Source organism: Nomascus leucogenys, unplaced genomic scaffold (genome assembly GCF_006542625.1).
Source record: "Nomascus leucogenys isolate Asia unplaced genomic scaffold, Asia_NLE_v1 Super-Scaffold_249, whole genome shotgun sequence".
NCBI lineage: Eukaryota > Metazoa > Chordata > Mammalia > Primates > Hylobatidae > Nomascus > Nomascus leucogenys.
Window position 1 is genome coordinate 326884 of NW_022095768.1, and position 16222 is coordinate 343105.

The window sequence follows — 16222 nt, forward strand, 5'->3', positions numbered from 1 at the left end:
TTCCCTCCATCCCATGTGCAGCACTCTTCATCTGGGACACGCTCCTTATCCCTAAGTGCTCATTGCAAACAGACTCCTTGAGTCTTCACACTGTGGGCAAGTGGCTTGGCTGGGACAAGCACCCTGGCCTCCCAGCCCCCAGCACAGTGCTCTTGCCACTCCTGCCATTGTCCCTGTCCTCCACCAGCTCTTCTAGATGAGACTGCCCACCACTCAGGTCCTCTGTGTTGTGAGGGTTCTCCACTCCCTGGGAGCTCACAGGTGCAGGCTCAGAGGCCGAAGGGATTGGGCTAGCACCCAACACTCAGCACTCTTGTCCCTGCAAGGTGGGGCCATAGAGCAGGGTGCTCCTTGGGGAGAAGCACTCCCCTCAGTACAAAGTGTACCTGGGGAGATTTATTTAAAGTGCAGCAAGAGTCACTCAGTACTTACTGTGCATCAGACACTCCTTGGGCCCAGGGTGAGGATTCAGAGAGAATCCAGGCCTGGTGGTCTCAGCTTTTGTGTGGTCAGGGATGCACCTGCAGGCTTCAGTAAGGTGTCTTTCCTAGTGGAGGGGGCACTTTCCCAGTCTATTCTTTGCTGTGTGGGCTAAAGTGGAATGTGTTTCCTATTTGGAGCTGGAGGATATACCACATGGGGCAAGACCAAGACAGGTCTCAGCTGGGAGACCACAGCATATTCCAGGCAAGTGACAACAGCAGTCTGGTGAGGTCTGAGTAGAGAGGCAGATGCTACCAGTGCCTTGCCCGTGTCCCCTTGGCACTCCCCATCTCCATGCATGAGGACCCTGTGGTTGCCAACTGCCAGCTTGCAACCTGAGACTCTTTGCCCTAAGGCTTTTCTGGCTACTGGAACCTGCTCAGCCATCTCATGCCCTCTGCTCATGACTGACAGGAGCCGGAGGGTGTGTACCCCCGCTCCCTCTCTTGTTGTGTGGATAACCCTGAAGTCTGCTCTCTCCTGTCCCTGAGTTCCTCAGTTGTCCTCCATAGAAACCTGGTCACTGACCTGGTTATTGACTTCCTTCTCTTCCCTGTCTCATAGCCCTCCTCTCCCTCTGATGCTTCCTGGAGTCACCTCATAAATAAACTTCTTTTACTCAGATCCTGTCTCAGGATCTGTATCTGGGGGAGCCTGACCTAAGACACATAGCCATTAAGACAGTGGCATCAGACTTAATCCAAATCTGGCTGTCCTGTAGTTGGGTTGAGTCTGACCCCATCACATCACCACAATATGATTGTAGGCAAGTCACTCAACCCGCTGAGTGTCAGTGCCCCCTCCTGAGCGCTGGGGATGGCGATAATGCCTTGGGTGGTTTTGAGAATTAACTGAGCAAATGTTTCTTATTCATGGCAAATGCTGAATGAATAGGAGCTGTTGTGGTTATTGGATATGCAGAAAGTTTGAAAACAACCCAAATGTCTGATGATTAGCACAGTGTCCGTGGGGCTGGAAAGGTTGGGGGAATAGGAAGCTCCTTGAGATCAGTCAGAGGGAGCCAGACGGGAAAGGGAGGAAGAGGAAATTTGCCTGGACTTTTTGGACACAGGCCCCACTGTCCTCAGGGAGTTTGGCACCAGGAGCGGGGGACTTGATTTCTCAGAAATGGTGGCAAAGCTGGTGGAGAACTGAGGGGCAGCCTTGGCTCATTACATTGGAAGTGCCCCTTGACCCCGGGTTCTGCTAGCCTCAGGCTGAGGTTTGTTCAGCCCCTGAGTGTGCCTGCCACGAACCTGAACCCCAACACTCAGTCACAGAGCCTCATCTGATGGCTGCTCACGCCACCCCCCTTTTGAGCCCAAGCTTCACTGAGAAGTATTTATTAAACATCAGTGTGATAAATGAAAAGTCATATTTTACTGTGAATTATCCCCAGCCCATGCGAGGCACAGATCTATAGCCTGGAGAGTTATTAAGTGCTTACCACGAAATGCTATAAAAAACTCATCATTTTCCCCAAGGGCCTCCCCAACCAGGGACTGGGGAGGGAAGGGGACTGGGGAGAGAAGAGGCGGCAGTCTCAGCTGTGGGATGGGGACAGGGAAGGGTGGCGGAGCCCCCTTGGCTTGCTCTGCTTGGAGAAGACACCTGGGGTGGGGTCCTGGAGTTCCTGGCCTTCTGTGTTTGCTTGTGATCTTGGGTAAGGTTCTAGGACTCAGTTTCTCCATCTGTAGAAAAGTGGGCATAGGGAGAAATGGTTTGGGAAGTTGTGAGCCACAAGCCACAACTGATAACATCAAGTTTAGTACCGTAATGAAATGAAGCCGACAACCAAGTGCATCTTACTCACATTTTCTGGAACTACTGACTTAACTGCACAATGAAGAGAGACTGTATCGTTTACTTTTTTTGTCTGATTAGGGATCCTGTATATTAGTCAGGATCTTGGCAGGAAACAGATGGCACACTCACATTAGGATAATTCCACGGGGGTTTTCAGTACAGTGACAATTTATTAAGGTGTGGGCAGGGTATAGAGAAAGCACACAGATTAGTGTAGTCCCTTGGGGTTGGTAACAAGTATCACCTGGCGGTGACCCTCCTTAGGCGGCGATTGGTGAGAGCAGAGAGTGACAACCACAAGCCAGATGTCACAGGGACTGTGTGATGCAGTCTGATCAGAGAGGAGCTGTGACCTTCTATGGAAGGAAGCCCTGCGGGGAAGCAGCCTGGGAAATGTTCACCTCTCTTCTCTTTGGTCCCCTTCCATGGCTCCCAACTGGTCAGACCGACAGAAGTCAGAAGAAGTCAGGGCCTGTGATGGGATCCAGGCTGGTCAGCTTCCTTGGGCAGGAACAGGGTGAAGACAAGAGTGGATCTGAGAGGGGAGTGGAGGAGACCCAGCTGGCCTTCCATCATAGCTGGTCTCCACTTGAGCATTCCAGGGACAGGGAGTGCACAGTGCCCCTGAGCAACAGGTCCCACTGTCCAGCAGCCCTCAATACTGGGAAACTCTCCCTTAGAGCAAGCCCAAGTATGCTTTTCTAGAAATGCTCTCCATTTAACAACAAATACAGTGGGCTGCATTTAGGGGAAATGGGAAATATCCAGTTTGACTACAATTTGTATTAATTGTAGGTTTTGCACGACCAATGCAAGTTTTCATAGCTTTTTTCTTTTTATGTTTGTTGATTCCCCTCTGTCTATGAATGATGATGATACTGATGTTTGCCCTGATTCCACATGCTGCTGGATGCTTGCAGAAGGTTTGTGTTCTCACGTTGATGTGTTCGCTAAAAGATGAATATGATGGGTCCAGTATTTCAGTGTGCAAGGAACTCTGTGACCTTGTAAACTGCCCCAGATGACCTGGGGCTGAAATGCTTCTACTTCTCTTTATACCAGGCATGTAACTTGCTTGGTACATACATCTAGCAAGGCTGACCAGAAATCCCTACTTCTGCCCAAGCAGGTGGTCGTACAGGGCAAAGGCACCTCTTCCAGGACCAGAGTCCTTGCTGGGCCAGTCCTGCGGGCAGATGCGTTTGTCCTTCCAATGCTGGTCTATGAGGACTGGGGACAGGATGGGGAATGTCTGCCTACACCAATTTCAATTTTTAGGCCAGGTGCCTTCTTCCCAGCCATTGCCCCTAAAACGCACTCTCATGGACTCAGAGGATCTCAGGAATGGGATGGACCTCAGAGGTTGACTCTCTTTCTGACTCAATAACCCTTGAGAGCTGACCAGGATAGTGGCCCAGTTTCTGTGTGAATATCTCCAGGGACAGGAAGCTCACCACCTCTAAAGGCAGCCCATGGATGTTTTAGGAGCTCTGATTATCATCCGGTCAAGAAGGCTCCTGGCCATTTTAAGGGTTTCAACTGCTAATGACAGAGGGGAAACAGACAGGAACAAAGAGAATAACAAACACCCAAGTGACACAGGCAGTGACCACCGGGGTCTGCTCAGCCTTTCCTATCTTGCCATCAGAGAAGGCTGGGAAGTGCTATTCACCTTCCCTGCCCGCCTCTTCCTATCAGGCCAAGAGCTCCACAGATCTCCCGGCCCAGCCAGCCCTAAAGTTGCCAACCAATGGGGCCTGGATTAACTGCTGGGTCATTTGCTTCTCAGGGCCCTCCAAGCTGCCTCTCCTGTCACCCTGGGCCACCTGCCTGCCCTGGAGGGGTCATTATGGGATATCCCTCCTCAGGAGCCTCCCCAGGCTCACTACTGTCTCAGATGCCTGCCTTCCTCCCACATGCGCCAGGCTTAGCCTGACAAGCCCACATCTCTCCTTGGGTTTTCATACTGCTCCATCCCTCGCCTCTGCCCTATATGGGGCAGCTGTGTGCTTCCAGACTAGACTTCTCTCCTCTGAGGAGTGGGAGGACCTCTGGGCTCTGTGGAGATTTGGGAAGGGAAAGAAGTTGGAAGAGGCAGGGCCCCACAATCTAGTCTTCGTAACAAGTCCTTTGTCCTATTAGGGAGGCATCTTCTTCCTTCCTACTTTACCTCCATCCTGGGTGAGTCCTTCCACCCTCCATCCTCCCCACCCCCTTCCTAGGTGAATCGTCCCACTCTCCATCCTCTCCAACCCCTCCTGGGTGAGTCCTCTCACCCTTCATCCTTCCCCACCCCCCTCCTAGGTGAGTCCTTCCACCTCCCATTTTCTCCACCCCCTGGATCCAGGTGGCTGGCTGTTCTTTTCCTGCCCATACTACCCTGCAAAAATTATTAACGTATTTACTTATTTTAAAAAAGCCTTAACCAATTACACAGATAGTGCCTATTATTATAAAAGAATTAGAAAATATAGGTAAGTGTAAAGGTGATAAAAATGCACAATCTACCACCTGGAGATAAGCACTGTTGGAATTTTGGGTGTATATCTTTCCAGACTTGTATAAAGATATTTTTCCCCTTACAAGAATGGCATCATACTGTACATATTATTTTGCAACCTGCCTTTTCACTGGAAATATATGTGAGCATTTTTCCACGTCAATAAATATCCTCCCAACATTGTAGTTTATGGCCCCGCAGTGTTCTGTTGTGTGCATAGGTCAGGATTGTGGTTTTAATTCTCAGGGTGCTGGGGGTACAGGATAGAGATTACCTTCTCCCTCCCCCATGTATGCAGGACGACCTCCTCTCCCCCTCCTACCTGTTGGCAACTGCCCTGTTGCCCCCCCGGCCCCACTTCCAGGCTTAGGTTGTGTTTCTATTCTCTTCAGCTCCCCTTTCTCACTTTGCCATTCATCCTTTTCTGAACCCTCCATTGTTGCTGCTGTTCAGAGGCTGGCCTCAGTTCTGCGGCTCTCCTGGGGTTGGGGTTGTTGGCAGGGGGTGGGGGTCAAGTGCTATTGTAATTTTCAGTTGATAGAATTTCTTACACCCCCCTTCTCTAAATGTTGCATGTCCAAATCATCCTGTCTTGCAAAGGCTCAGGCCAGAAACCACCTCCTCCAGGAAGCCTTCCCTTTCATGTAGGCCCAAAACATTTTATCTACTCAATCATGGGCCTTGTCACATTGAGCCATGCATTAGAGTTATTTATGCACAAGGAGGCCATATGGTATAGGAGTTAAGAGCACAGGTCAAGTCCTGGCTCTGCTACTTAACTTGCTGTGTGACTTAGGGCAAATTACTGAGCCTCTCTGAGTCACAGTTTCTTCTGCAAAATGGAAGCAATACCAGTACCTATTTCATAGGCTTTTGCCTGGTGAGCAGAAGGTGCTCTATAACTGTTAGGATCTACTCTACTAGACTGCAAGCCTCCCTGAGAACAGGCCCAGTGTCTTTCTTAGTCATCTCTGGGTCTCACTTGGGACCCCACTCCTAGGGCCCACCCAGCACAGCACCTGGCACCTTGGGAACATGTTTTATTGCATAAATGAATGAGCCTGAACAAAATCCCAATTTGCGCTCAAGGAAACGGAGGCCCTGAGAGGGATCATGACTTGTGAGCGTCACATGGCAAGTTGCTGGTGGCACTGGCCTTCAAGCCCAGGGGTCCTGCCTTTTGAACTACTGCCTTTCACCTGAGTCTGCTCTGACTGGCTGACTTCTGCTCCAGTGGATCCTATTTCCTTTCAGTGGTGGTTGGAGGAGCGAAACAGTGGTTGGAGGAGCAAATGCTGTGAACAGGGCTGTTTAAGAATGTTCTCTTAGAAGGATATGGTGGCTGGAGAACTCCTTCAAGAGCCCTACTCTGTGGTTCCAGGAGGCTAGAGCCCCTCCCCATCCCAGCATCCCCCCGATTCCCCGACCCCTAACCCTTTAATCCCCACTCCCTCCCCAGTCCCCTCCAAGTACAAGAGTGGGACAGAGCCCTTGCCTCTTCCCCGCTCCAGCTCTCTGGCCCTCCCTGCCACCTCTGCACCTGTCTCCTGGTGGCTAAGGGCTATCATTAGGGGATGCAATTAGACTTCACACACCATTACAGGGTGGTCATGAGTCAGGCAATCAGGGGGTGGGGGCTGGAGCCCAGCATGGCTGTGGGCACAGCATGGCATGGAGAGCTGGGGAGGCAGGGGAGATTGTTCCAGCCCAGGTACTGAACTTCCTGGAGGAGGCCAGCGGTGACTGATTGCTGGTCTCTCCAGTGTCAGGTTCAAAGCAGAGGGGAACAAAGGGTTGGCTGGGCTCTGAGAGCCTCCTGAGTACAAGGAAGGAAATATCCTGGACAGGAGAGGTAGGGGCCCACTTCAGCACACCCTGACTACTCTGCCAGTTCCTCGAAGGGGACCCCCAGCCAGGCTGTATCCTAGGGTCTCTGCGCCCGATGCCAGAGGTCCCATCCCAAGTGCACCTATGGAAAGATGATGTGATTTGGAATTCGAGTCTTAGTCCTGCCATTTCCTGGATGTGTTGGGCAGGTCATTTGACCTCTTTGAACCTCAGTGTTCTCATCTGTAAAATGGAGATAACACTGGTGTTTCATAGGACTGTGGGGATTAAATACAGTTATTCATATGCCTAGCACCTAGCAAAATCTTAGCAAACCTTAGTTTCCTCATGCATCCTTTTCACTTCTGGCACTTCTATTCCTTTCCAACAGAGAAAGCCCTTAGGGCCCAAAGGAAACCAGCCACACTCCCCTGAGCTGGTTTAGGGTCTGAAGCTCACCCCCTTTGCTCCCATTCTCTGCCCACACTTCCTCCGAGGGCCAGGCTACTGGTTTCTTGCTCAGTCTCCCATCCAAAGGTTCTTCCTGGAGGCCAATGCCCAGTTTAGGAGGGAGAGTTGGCTAATGACCTGGGGCTTTGGGAAGACCAGACTAATACCCCGAGTTCAAGAAAAGGCTCTGAGGTGAATCCTCCTCACCCTGGCCCTCTCTGGGGTGTAGACCCCCAGCCAAGACACACAGATGTTATCCATGCTCTGATGGCCAAGCCCCCTCCCTTTCTAGATGGAGAGAGTGAGGGCAGAGTGGGCAGTGGCCTTCCCAGGATCTAGTGGCACAGCAGTGGCTGAGCCAGAAACTGGAACTGGTTTTCCCAATTCCTAGTCTGGAGCCCCAGACATTATCCAACATCTGCTGCACATCTCCTGATGGTCTCTGAGCCCTGAGAGAGTTGAGAAGCAGGGTCTCAGCCTTCACCTTGATCCTTCGGCTTGGGTGATTTGGCTTCCAGGGCTGTGCATAGAGTGTTTGGTTTGGCCATGGCAGAGTGGATTTGGGGTCTGTGAGGATGACCAGATTCAGGACTGATGGCTTTTTGAAGACACTGGAGGATTTCATGAGCGTCTTCAAGTCCTTTCTTCACTGGAGCATTTCAGGTGCTTTCCTGGGTTCAGAGAGGGAGGGCAGGGAAGGGGTAGGTGTGGGTATTTGGGGAGGTAAGAACTCAGTGGTTTCCAAGCCCAGCAAAGCCCAGCTGATATTATAGTTTCATTCTGTGTCTGATCCCAGTTTGGAAAACAGAAATGGCTCCACCTCCTTAGCTCCTCCCCTGGTTGGGGAAACAGAGGTTTCCAGTGGCAGATATAGCCTAATACCCTGCCTGTTTGCCTACCTCCGAGGCCGGGAGGGACGTATTCTCCATCTCCATCCTGGGAGTCACCAGCTTTGCTCTCAACCTCCCCCAGAAACTGTGCTTTTTCACCTTTTCTACATGGCAGATCCGGGGCAGGAGTCACCTGCCTAAGCCACATGCACTAAGAGTATTAGCAAAATTATGAGCTGTTTAGCTCTGATGAACTTAGGCATCATGGGCGCTTTGCCTTGCACAGCTCAGTGCTGTTTTGTTTTGAATGACCTATGTGGGTGCTAGTAGGGCAGCACCACAGTCTTTTCAGTGCTGGGTGCTTCCAAAGGTCTCACTCTGGCTCTTAACAGATCTATTTAGGAATCACTTGAAAGGGATAGTCCCTCTTTCTAAAAAACCATAAGTATAGACAAGCATTTTACATGCACTTTCAAGCTCCACAATTGTCTCTCCTTGTTCGGAATACCCGTTTTATAAGGTATAGTCACATTCTTTTTAATGCAGGGTGAATTAACCTACCAAAGGGATAGTGTGGGAGGGCAGGCATTCTGTTCGTAGGAGTACCTGGATTGATGGGAGACATGTCCCTTCCCTGGGGGAGTTCCTGGTCTGAGGGGGGAAAGGCAGCCAACATTCTCTAGGAGCTCAAGGAATGAAAAGAAACAAACAATTATGGAATGACCTGTACTCATTGGGGGCTGAGAAGAGTCCCAGAGCTTGAGGTGAAGGGTTGGGAAATAGATGAGTCTAATCTGGGAAGTATTCCTGGAGAAGGAGTCGAGGATGTGATTCAAAGCAAGGAAAGATGCAAGGAAGCCAAAGGTGGTGGGATGGGGGCCTGTCAGTGTGCACATCCAGGTCCTGGTGCAAAAACTGAACTCAGCGTGGTTGCCAAAAATGACATGATGCCCCTTCGCATGTGCGCTGGCTTATAAGGTTCACCTTTAGGAACATCTGCTTGTTTTCTCCCCTGACAAAGGAAAACATAAATCTGGAATGTTTCAAACATAAATCTAGAATGGCTTCAATGGATTTTTCCACCCCCTTCCTGATTTCAGCACCTGAGGGTGTAGGCAATGCGTTGTCTTCTGTGTTTATCACAGCCAAGCAGAGCTCGGGGTGGCAGGCCTGACAGCCTGGTCATGTGGAGGTGATATACAGAGGTTTGGGAGAGGGCCCCAGAGAGGAAACTTGGCATTCGTCCTTCAAACACAAAGTCACACTATTTATTTATTTATTTATTTATTTATTTATTTATTTATTTATCTGCTACATGGGGACAGCTTGCTTGCAATCCTGCTGTGGGGATGTGAGACACAGGCCCGGGGAGGGAGGACTGGGGGGCCTGCTGTACTGGGCGTCCCCAAGAAGAAGCCAATATAGCCCCCCTGGTGGATTAGGCCTTGGTGGCTGGGCAGATAGGTGGCCACGCTCTCCTGTTTCTTTCCAGGACTGTCCTGGAGCTTTGATTCCTGTGACTCTGGAATTCTGTGCTGCTGTAGACTCCGTAATCAATGCTGGGGTCTATGACTTAGGACTGAAAGACTCCAGAATTCTTTCCAAACTCAAGAAGTTTGTGGTTTTACAAAATGCACCAAGAATTCTGTAGGATTCTCACACCCTGTAGAGGTGAGATGGGATCTATTTCTTGCTTACTCTGGAGTCTCTTCCAGGAAAGAGGAATGGGAGATCCCCTTGGGTGAAATTTTGCTGCTGGGAAAGAGAAAAACCAAATTGCACTCAATTCTTCATTAACATCCTCTTGATAGATGGAATCCTAGAGTAAAACCCACCCCCAAACATTTCCTTCTCAATCCTGAAATTCACCCCATGAATCTTCTTTCACTAGACCCATTTTCACCACCAAGTGAAAACTTCCCCCTGGGTGCCAGAGAACACCCAGTATCTCACTCTCTACCTTGGTCACCAGCCCTTCGGACTTCTTATGTATTTCTGGTTCATTAAGCTTGGTTTTAAGCTTCTCACTTGAAGAGTTATGGGGAGTACAGTGAGGGGGCCTTGGGAAGACTGCTCATTTCATTGTTGATCCTTCCTCATTGTTAGAAAGTTCACGTTCTTTTGCTCTAATGGACCTCTTTACTTAGTTGCACTATGAAGCAGTTGCCTCCTAAATTCTTTATACAAAACACCCATTATTTGAGTCCTTTTGGGAAAATAGCTATTTAGACAAGATAGGTCAGGTTATGCCATGGTGACAATAGCCTGAAAATGTTAATGGCATAAGGTTCTTTTCGTACCTCTACAAAGGTCACTAGGGGTGTCTTCCATGTGACAATTTGGCAACCTGGGCTGCTTTCAGCTCAGCTCAGTTCCACCATCTCACCACAAGGCCTTCTGAGCCACAAGACTGGAAGAGACTGCAGGGAGATCACATGCTTCTCCGCTTCTCCATGCTTCAGCCGGGAAGTGGTGCTTGTTACTTCTGCCCACAACCCATTGGTCAGAGCTGTCACGTGACCTCAGCTAACTGCAAGGTGGCTGGGAAGTGTGGGGTTCCAGATGGAATATTTGGTGATCGTGGCTGTTCCTGCTGAACTCCACCTGCCCTTCCTCACCCTCAGGCAGGCTGAGATGCCCCAGTGGCTGGGGAGTGGCTGTGCGGGCACTTGAAGGGGAACCTCCCATGGAATAATCAAAGTACAGTAGGTGGGAGCTGGAAGGACCGTAGGAAGCATCTAGACCTACTTCCTCCTACCTCCATTTTATAGATGATTAAAGTGCAGCCCAGAGACACTCAGTGGCTAGCTCATGGTCACACAGCAAGTTAGGGGAAGGGCTGGCCTCAGGGAGGCCCCCCAGAGCCTCCCAGTTCTGCACGCCTGTCCCTGCACCCTTTCATCACCTGGTCCCATGGGCCAGCTTGGGAAGGTAGAGGAGGGGTGCACTGGGAGAGTGCTGGGGCTGTGTAGCTCAGAGTCCCAAGGCCAGGAACTGGCCAGCCGCTGTTGTCTGATGCTATTCATCCTGGGCACGATGGCCAATTAGTCATTGTGCACCATTATGCCACCTTAACAACTACATTAGAGGCAGCCAGCACCCGTGTTGTGTGGCAGCTGCGATGGACGGTGGCAGTTGTAATTAGCAGAGAAATCAGGGAGGAAGAAATGTGAAGCTTTTGTAGTCAAGCAAACCTCAGAATTGAAAGGACTGCTAATTGTGCTTTGTGAGCTTATTAACACGACTCTGGTTAGTAAATAATGCCCCACATCTGTGGGCTTCTCTCTCCATTGTCTTTGGGGCTGAGAATAAGAAAGAAAACAGCTTGTCCTTCTTTAGTGAGCACCTACTATATGGCAGGCACTATTATAACTGCTTTGTGTGTATTAACTCATTTGATCTTCACAGTTATGAGGAAACAGAGGCACTGGAAGGCTGAGTGTCTTGCCCCAAGTACCGCAGCAGTAACTGAGCAAACAGGTCTGGCTTGGATGCTCGTAACCACTGGGCTGTAGGCACAAAGCTGGGTCTTTGTGTAAGGCAGGAGAGTGTGGGAAAAGTCAGAGGGTCCATGACCTTGGATGGGAAAAAGTTGCATCTTCCTTTTCACTAAACTTTAACTGAAATTGAGCATTTCCTTTCATTATGAAAGCAGGTAACAAACCATGGCAGAATTAGCCACACCTTGGATTTGTCACTAATAGGAATCATAGATGTTTTCATACTATATTACAGATGTTTTAATACTTTGAAAAATAATTTTTGCTCATCAATTACTTCCTACCACAAGATCTTGTCATATAATACATTAATAAAAGGCACATATAATACTACAGATTGCATTTAATAAGTATTTTGATGATACTTTGGTTTCTTTTGCAATCCTATATATTTTATTTTATGCTTTTAAAGGCATAATTCCGAGAAGGATCCCATATGCTCATCAAAGGCAGCCACAGTGCAAAGAAGATGACGAATACCTCCTAGATGGTATCTCTGGGCCTCACTCATGTGCCCCAGAAACCATGTTATTTGGGAGTGAGTCAGTTAGATCTTGGCTCACACTCTTTCCACTCTATATGGAGCTACTGGCAATTCCTGGAATGTGCCGAGTTCTCTCTTTTCCACACCTTTGTGCAAGCTATTCCCCATGCTGGGTCAGCTGCCCTCCCCACCCCTCCCCCTATCACCTGGCTCCTCGGTGCTCTTTGGGAAGTGAAGTGCAGTGACTCCTCCTCCCTCTGGGAAGTCCTCCCGGGACCCCCAAGCTGGGTTAAGTGGGCCTCCCTTTGTGCTTTCCCAGGGTAAGCACCAGGGTGGTATGTATCATATTAGATTGGCTCTTAAAAAAGTGAATTGTGATGGAGCATTTTGGAGAGATAGGCTTCTGGAACACTGGGGTACTGAGCAGGGGCTTTGTTTGGGGACACCAAGGCACCAACTCTGTTTTCTACTCTGGATGAGGATGTGGCTGGGTCAGCTTTAAGAGTCTGGAGCGTCTATGAACATTCTCTGAAATGAGAGCACAGAGACTATCAGGGTCAAGTGTCTGGTTGATGACCTCGCACGTGAAAGGGCAATGCCGTCGCTGGAGTAGGAGGAGGCCTGCCTTTGTGAAGAGGGTCTCCAGCAGCTGTGTGACTGACTAGGCCTCAGGGTCCAGGGACATGCGAAGCGATGCTGTACCTGCTCCAGCTCTGGATGGCGGTTTAGGTTCCCCATAGTGCATGAGCAGATGTCCCCTTCCTGCCAACCCACAGCTCAGCGAGATGCTGCAAGCCCCCGCTTGCTGCAGTGCTGCAGGTGCTGTTCTGAGCAGATTGCATGGAAGAACCCATTTAATCTTCATAAGCTCCCTAGAGGTCGGCACCATTATCTTGATCATACATATGTGGAAACTGAGGCACAGAAAGGCTCCATGCCTTGCCCAAGATCACAGTGGTGGATGGAGTCAGGAGTAAAATCCCAGCACTCTGATTCCAGAGCCAGAACTCTGAACACCAGACCCATTGCATCATGTCTGAGACACATGCTCCAGAAGGTCTTGTATAATTTAGAAACTTGCATAATTTAGAACAAATCCTGACAAAGGTTGGTAGGTGTTTCTGTTTATCAGCTAAAGTGGCATTGCTGGGCGGTGAGCATGCAGACGGTGAGTTTACAATTCACTGGCCTGCCAGCTTCAACATTCTTCATGCTTAAAAGCAAATGTTTGGGATACGTATTATTTCAAATTTTGCATATAAAGTGAGACTTTATTAATATCTTTATATCAGTGTCAGATTTACATAATGCAAAATCTCATGAAACACGAGGACTCTATTACTGCCGAGTAGCTTTGATTTTGATGAGTTTGGGGAGGCTAGACTGTGAGCTGCTCCAGGGAAGGCTCCTCTTTATTCATTGGCATCCCATGGGCCTAGCACAGTGCCTGGCACTCAGCTCCAGGAAGGGCCACTCAACAAACACAATCTAATTCAAAGCAATGCAGTTTGGTTGGCTATGAGTTTTTGTTGTTGTTGTTGTTGTGGGGGTGCAGGGATGGGAGCTACCTTGAAGGTTACACATCTAAATAGTTTTGTTCATCCCGAATTTACCCCCTCCTTTTTCTTCCTTAAAAAAGAGACCAGAGGGAATTAGCTGATAATGAAAAATGGGGGCAGGGGCAGGGGCAGGGGCAGGGAAAAAGCCAAGGATGGGCAGCAGGGCAAGAGCCCACATTAAAGAAAGGGAACATGTGTGTCCGGGGGTGGGAATGACTTATGTATTGGTTGGGGTATTTGTCTTTCAGCAAGGAAAACCAATTCTGGGTAACTTCACAAAAAGGGGATTCAATTTAAGGTTTATTTGTCCTCCCAAGATCAAAATGAGGCTGGGAGGGTAGTCCTGGGGACAGCGTGTAGTGAGGGGGCTACCACAAAGCAGGAAGCCCAGAGAGGAAGCAGGCCAGCCCAGCCAGGAGGCTCTACCTACCACAGGTGAGCTTCCAACCCTGCCCCCAGCACACACAGTGGGGGGCTTCCTGACAGGGAGGCTGGGTGCTTAAAGGCAGGGGATATGGCCGCTGGTGTCCTCACTTGCATCACTGAATGGTCAGGTTGGAGGAACAGGGAGGGTCCTGTGTTGCAGATGAGGCATTGAGGCCTTGGCCTCTCTGCAGTAGTGACACAAGCAGGACTAGAGCCTGTCTCCTGGATACTATCTCCAGAGGGGGGCAGAAATGTCTTAACATTTTAAAGGGCCTTCGGAGCACCCTCAGTCTTCATCATGATAGGCCAAAGGCTCTCCCACCAATACGCCTTGACAGGGCCTCCCTCCTTCTCATCCCAATTCTTTCTTAACCCATAGGAGGTAGGGTCTGGGACAGTGTTGGGAAGTGGAGGGATGGAATTCTGATCAACTCCAGGGGGTGGATGGCACTATTATACTGTGATGGAGGGGTGGTGTGTGGGGCTGAGGATACAGGCACGGTGGCGCCTAACCACACCCACCCTACCGTGTTTCTAGGTGAGCAAGGAGTAAGCTGGGATGATGGCCTTGAAGTGCAAAATAAGGAGAGGAGCTTTCCTAGAAGTGTGTAAACCCTGGGTTGCTGTGGGAGGGGTAGTTGGAAGTCATTTTCATGTTCCTTTGTGTGCTTTTGTGCTACCTGCTTGTGAATATATGGGCCCTAGATAACTGACTGCCTGAGGATATGGCCACGGCCTGCACTTAACCAATTCACTGGGCTTCACTCCAGGTAGGCACAGGGGCAGGGAAGAGAAGCTAAGATTAACTGAGCACCCACTATGTGCCAGAACTTTGATGTATGTGATCTCATTGAATCCAATATTTACCCCAACCCCATGAGGCAGTTATGATGACTCAGTCTTACTGGTGAGGAAATCAAGGCTCAAGCAGGTTAAGGGACCTGTGTAGGCCCCCTTGGCTGAAAAGGGGTATTTTTATTCTGAATAAAGACTACCTTTTCTAGGTTGCCTCACAACTAGGTGTGGCCATATGACCAGATTCTGGACAATGGAATGAAACCAGAAATAGTCTGTGCAACTTCCAGGAAGTGTCATTAAAGGGAGGAGAGGACCTTCTCTTCTGCTTTTTCCTCCCTGCTGGCTGCAATGCAGATGTAATGATTAGCACTGCACCAGCCAGAGTGGGCCAGGAGGTGAGGTTAGGGAAGAGGACATGGAGCAACAAAATGGGTGGAGCTTGAGTCCCTGACACCGAAGGCACCCTGACAACCCTGGGCTCTCACCTGGAATGTGACAGCTAAGCCCAGTTCTGATTTATATATGTGAACTTACAATCACAAAATCTATAAAGTTGGAAAGGTGAACTTTATTTCTTGTAAAGAATTGCAACCTGCAGGCTGGGAAGCACAGCCTCCCATAGGGATGGAAAGCAGACACTTAGAGGGAGGGAAGATGTTACAGGAGTTTTCTGCTTGGTAGATTAGCTAGACATACATATTTAATAGCTTATAGGAGGAAGATATGAATATTCATGAGGGGAAGTCACGCTTGTGTGGAAAACAAACATGTATGTTACATACATCCTCTATTTGTTTACTTTGGGGTGGAGACCACATTAAAATGTGGTAAAATTAAGCTGTATATGTCAGAAGGCACAAGGAGGACACAGAGGCACCCTGGGCACAGCTTCTGTGAACTGCCAGACCCAGCTTGGGGTTGGTAGTCACTTATAGGGAAGGAATGCTGGCAAGAGGGGAAGGGAGTGGTGCCAGGCAGTTGGTTGAAGTCAGAGAAGGACTGAGTCTTCCGTTCTTTGTTCCCGGGGCTGGTTTCTGTTTAACTTTTAGAAAAAAAAAAGTCTACTGGTGGTTAGCAAGGCACGGGGTATCAAGAGGCAGGATTGACGTGTCTTGTCATGGCTGGAAAACTCAGGTTTTGAGGTTTTTCTGGAATCTTGTTGGCCAAGAGGGCTTCATTCAGTTGGTTGAGAGCTTAAGATTTCATTTTCCTCTCACGTTTGGCCCCTTCATTGCCGAGGCTCAGCCTCTCTGGACCTCTGCTGGCGGGACCTGTGTAGTCGCAAGGGGTGACTGGGCAACAGGGAGATTTCAGCTCCAAGGGGACAGAACATGGGAAGGGCTGGGGTCTCAGTTCCTTCACAAAGGGGAGTTCAGAATTAGCTGTTTGCGAAGAAAATGGTGTAGTGAAGGGGGAGGCAGTGTGGGACAGGGTCAGCTCCTGGCCTTGCTACCTGCCTGCCAGCCAAGGGCTCTTAAGCAAGTCGCTCTCTCTGAACCTTAGTTTCCTCATTTGTGAAATAGGGACAGTGATACGTACTCCACAGCAATGTTGAGACA